This window comes from Pinus tabuliformis, chromosome 1_2, assembly GCF_031772625.1.
Source record: "Pinus tabuliformis cultivar Carrire ecotype Pingquan chromosome 1_2, CPIR1, whole genome shotgun sequence".
NCBI classification, from domain to species: Eukaryota; Viridiplantae; Streptophyta; class Pinopsida; order Pinales; family Pinaceae; genus Pinus; species Pinus tabuliformis.
The window spans coordinates 722,016,237-722,022,227 of NC_142298.1; positions in this window are offsets into that span (position 1 = coordinate 722,016,237).

Below are 5,991 nucleotides of genomic sequence, written 5' to 3' on the forward strand. Positions count from 1 at the left end.
TCCTTTGAAATTTGATTAAGTGAATTATGCGATTGTGTGATGCAGACAACAAGATCTTTCAACGCCATGCAGACAGCAAGATCTTTCAGGTAATGTAGCAGGTTTGTTCGACGAAGGCAGGTTTTTAGCGAAACAGAAAGTTTAGACATGTTGCACAGAGCGTTTGTATTGTGTTGTTGTGGCGGACCCCAGCAGGGACTACCATGTGAGGAATTTATGTGTCTCACATGCCTCATGTACTAGAGATCACCTTGCATGGAGGATGCAAATCACCTCATCATTTCTTTCACTACTTTCAAAAACAACCATTGGGGTGAATACATGTTAACATTATTTAACTTTGCATATTGAAATTTTTTATTTACAACCTACATTGATTTTTTTATTATTATTAATATTTTAAATGCAACATATTAATATTATATTAAAAATTTGAATGAATTATACATTTTCATTTTATTACTCTTCTCACGAAATAATTGAGAAGATACCATGGATTACCATATTGTGGGACAATACCATGCGATACAATACCATGTGTGTGGACAAATCATTTGACTTATTTCGTAATATTCTGATGATGATGATGATGGTTAACGTCCACTGAGACCAAACTTTGGTCTATCGGACCTAAAGAAACAAATTATTTAGTTTGATTTAAGATTTTATTCCTATGCTCAAAAAGCTTGGAGAGAAGCCTTCCAAATTGTGGCCAGATCGAAGAGCTGAGCACCTCGGTGGCAACAAATTTCATTCTACCAAGGGCTACACGTCGAAGGAGATGCTACTTAGCATATCTACCAGATCGATCTACTTGAGTTGATTCCTTGTTGGTGAAAAGGGATTGTACCGAGGAGGAGATGTTGTGAAATGGCACGGGTTTGATATTTTGTTTGTCGGCGTCCATGGATACGGAGCTCACAACAGTTGGTACCATGGGTATTATGTGTTTTTAGTTGGAGCTGGTTATGATAATTGATGCACTTGGATTGCGGTTGCCATTTTTATTGCTTAGTTATTGTCTTTGTTTTGGGAATGTTACTTCAGCTTTGTGTATGGGAAATGTGGTTGGAGTTGATCCAAATCCTGGTGCTATTTGATATCGCCATTTATATATTATATTGTATTTTCACGACTGATTTCTTATCCTTCCATAGGCGTCCTCATGCAACTGGGCATTGAGTATTTATTGTCATTGTATACCTACCACTCCTGAGGGATTTTCTGGTCTGGTTTTTAGTAGGTATTTTCCCCCTCTAAAGCTTACCAGTCCATTTTATATCTCTTAGCCTTGCAAGCAATTTGGATTTCGTCTGGGTGATATATGGTGGTCTTGTAAGGGTTGTTTCTGCCTTTGCTGCTATGATGGAGCTTAACTCTTGTGATTTCTAGGATGTATGTATTGGGTTCTTTGGTACATTGCTTCCATTGTGGTCTATTACAACTTGGCATTGGCCGCATTGTATTTCCTGGCTTAATTTTCCGGTAATTCCCAGTTACTTTGAATTTTTGGGGTGGTAGGTGGCTATATTCCATCCCATTGAATATGACACATGCCATATATCTTCTACCATATCTCAGATCTGCCTTTTATGTTCTACAGGTTACCTCGGTTTTCATCCCATCTTGAACTGGATTAATTACCGTCTAACATTCCTTTTATTACCTATTTCGGGAGTTGGTTTGACGTCGTTTCCATAAGGTGTTTTATTCCCTTTCTATGCCCACCTCTTGAGGTTTGTGTAAATTTTCAGTTTGTACCAGGATCCGTCATCTGATTTAATATATCTGGCGCACACTCCTATCTGTTGCATCTACCATCTATTTATAGTATTTATTTTGCACTTGGCTATCTGGCGTGGCTGTCTGGATTGGGGGGGTGACTTTATTGTGGGGTCTCATTGTCCTGGGTGGTATGGATATATTGGATTTTGACACGTCAGCACAGGAGGCTTTCATAAAAGCCACCATCGAGGCCAAGTCACATAGCTATAGTGGTCATGGGGGTGGTCGTTGTGGCAGTACGCAATCTCTTGATGGCTGGCACACTATTTTAGTGGATGTGTCGGCGTCAAGTGGTGATCAAGCATCCCTTGATCCACTGGGTGGCACTCATGCAAGTCATGCAAGGTGATCTAGCCATTGGATCCGTTCTATTAGAACTACGTCTCCGCCACCCACTCTGGTTTTTGAATTTGAGACGCTGAGTGATCACATTACTAGCCTGCAAAAACGCGCACTTGTTGGATGTTGGCATTTCTCTGATAAAAGTGATTTAGACATGCGATCTTGGATTGGGCAGAAGTGGAAGACCATGTTGGGTTACATGTCAACGGTTGTGAGGCTGCTTCGGGGCTGATATAACTTCCACTTCCTGAGTTAGGAAGACCTATAGAAGATTAAATCTATTCCATGGATTGATGGGCGCAACTTCCTAGAACTTCATTCTTGGTTTATTGGATTCAATTCTCTTAATAACACCCTGCATAATAAATTAATTTGGGTGAAGTTCCCTGGCTTGCCTATTGAGTTATGAACGAAACAAGCATTGGAGGATATTGGTAACGCGATTGGGAAATTCAAATATGTTGATCCTTGGTGCTTAGGGGCCCTTGATAAATGGGTCGCATGGATACTAATTGAAAAAGAATAATGTGGGGGCTTCCCGGAACATATTGGTTTACACTAGGGAAGACAAGCCTCACTCAAAGGTTGGACTATTGGGTAGTTCCCTTTCACTTCTCCTTATGCCATCATATGGGACATATTGTGGTAAATTGCTATCGGTGAAAGGGTGGCAAAAATTATGGTCGGAACTATATGGGGGTGTTGAACAAGTTGCATTAGGCTGCCTCGTATCTTCGGGGTCATGATCCACGTCGATAATCAGGTACTCATCATGGAACTCAACTTACATATTTCTCTGTAAACAGTTCTTCACATAACGACATATTCCCTGTCAACATTCCATTATCCTCCTTCTCCTCTAAAAAATTTGATCCACGTGGATTTCACTGTTCTGGTCCGTCCATTCGTCCTCCATCCCAGGGGTTTTCTTCTCCTGGTCATGTCACTCCCAAGTTGTATCCGTCACATGATGTACCATCCACATCATTTGTTACCTATATTCCATCTCCTCTGCATGCTCCTAAAACTCAGGGTCCTCGCATTAGTAGTAGCCCTCCTATCACCCCGCGGACCTTGCCTACCAACTCTGTGGGTAGCGATCTGGAATCATTACTTAACTGGAAAACTCTTAACCTTCGGTCTCTTACCATTCATAAGCCTCTCAGTGTTTCTTCTCCTCATATCAGTCCCACCTCAGCGGGGCACATCATTGTCCAACGTAAAGGCAACTGTGGAAGCCACCATTTTAGGGGTTGTGCCAGACAGAATACATCTAATTACCCTATAGATAATTCACTTATTTATGTACCTATTTCTAATATTCCATCCACTCAGGCCCTTGGAGCACGGATGCTCGCACAGGATGTGCCATGACTACTATCTTATCTCTTAATATCCGAGGTTTGGGAAGCCCCACAAAGTTCCTGGCTCTCAAGCATTTATTTCTCTCTGTACATCCCTGGGTCATTTTACTTCAAGAAACCATGCATTCGGTTCCTCATGTTGTTGATTATTTCCAGAAAATGTTCTCACATTGGTACATCACTGCTACAGCTGTAGATGGACATTCTGGTGGTATTACGGTTTTATGGGATCCACTCTGGGTTAGGGCAACAACCTTTTCTTGCACGGCTGACATCTTAATTGAGGCATATTTTCATGGGCAACAAGAATGTATCCATATTCTGAACCTATATGGTCCATATAGGAACTAGATGGCTTTTTGGGAGGCTTTGTTTGATTCTGGTATTATGAACCTCACATCTCTAATTGCCACAGGGGGATTTCAACTGTACAGTTGGTCTGGATGAAGTATGGGGGAGGACTAGAAAAATGGATTCAATTGCGGGTATGATCCATGAGGCAATTATTGAGCATGATTTCATTGATATATGCCCATCAAAGGTTGTCCCCACCTCGGATAATAGTAGAAAAGGGGAGGCATACATTGCGAAAAGGTTGGATCATTTCATTCTACATGAGACTTTGATGAAGTGCCTGGGTAATGTATATTCGGATGTTATCTGTAATTTTCTCTCTAATCATAGACTTATTGTCTTGCATTGGCGAGTGGGGATTTAGAGGTATGGACTACCATTTAAATTCAACCAAACCTGCATTGATGATCAATATTTTAATGATCTTGTACACAAGATATGGTCCCGGCCTCATACATTGGGTCTTCCCCCTGTGGAACATATTTTGGCTAAGCTAGATGTTCTTAGATGGCATGTAAAAATATGGAAAAGACAAAAGGTACTAGCTCAGCAAAAGGAACTTAGGGACATACAACGTGAACTGGATTCCCTACTCCCTCAGATGTCCTCACATTCTCTTCATGATTATATCAGGTCTTGCATACAAGAACTTGAAATAAAAAAAAGGACATTCTAGCAGTTATTGAAGCCTCTTGGTGCTTGAAGAGTCAGGGAATTTGGATTAAGGAAGGAAACAGTAATACAAAAAAAATTCATCGATATGCGAATCATCGATGCAATATCAATTCTATATGGGAAATATATGATGGGGATGGAAGGTGTTTTCGGACACGAGGACATAAGTGGTGTTGTTGTTACACATTTCCAAAGCGCATATGATCGTAAAGGAGACGCTGAGGCGGGAGATCTGTTATGGGCCGTTGAACTTTTTCCAACTATGTTTGATGTCGAAGCCAATGAAATTTTTTTTAAAGAGGTCACTAAAGATGAAATACTAGAGGTATTAAAATCCTTTAAGCATGATAAAAATCTAGGTCCGGATGGGTGGTCGTTCAAGATATTTACCCACTTTTTTGATATATTTAAAAATGATCTCTTGAAGATGGTGGAGGAGTCAAGAACCAGGGTGGATATCCATCCATGCATAAATTCAACATATATTGCACTTATCCCTAAGAAATCTCCATCTTCGACATTTAGTGATTTCAGACCTATCTCGCTTTGCAATCTTTTCTATAAGATTATCTCCAAAATCATCGCTATCTAAATGAGGTGCATTTTGTCAAAGTTTATTTTGCCAGAACAATTTGGATTTTTACCGGATCGGCAAATACATGACGCAGTTGCTATAGCACAAGAGTGTATGCATTCCATCCACACAAAGCACATCAAAGCTGGTATTATGAAGGTGGATCTGCAAAAAGCTTATGACTGCATAGATTGGGGTTATTTGAAAATGGTCCTGTTCAAAATTGGTTTACAACCTAGATGTGTGAATTGGGTTATGGCTTGTGTCTTGAATATAAACTATGTCGTAATTGTCAATGGATTTCCAACTCACTTTTTTCGGGCTAGATGTGGGTTGCATCAGGGATGTTCACTACCCCCCCTCCTATTCATGTTAGCTATGGATGGATTGATTTTATGCATCAAAAAAGCAGTGGAGGAAGAACACATTCAAGCACTGGTATTGGGTATCAATATCAAAATTTCTCATAGCTTTTTTGTTGATGATGTGCTTATTATGGCAATGCTAAATTGTCTTACATGGCTGAATCTTTTCTACATTTTTAACAAATTTTCTATTGCTTCTGGCTTGAGTATGAATCTGCATAAATCTATTGTATATCATGATTCTAGCGATATGGAGATCATTAAATATATCAAAAATCTTTTTTGCATTGATGTGGAACCAATGTTGCCTCGTATGCAATATCTTGGATATCACATTAAACCAAATTGCTACAGGGACTCAGATTAGCAATGGTTGGCTGATCGTTTCTTCAAACGGGTGGCTGGATGGGAATTCCATTCTCTGTCTCTGGGGCGTCGTGTGGTTCTCACATAGGCTATTCTTGCACAACTTGGGGTTTATTGGGCACATTTATATCAGATCCCGATGGCCATTATACACAACATTAATCAT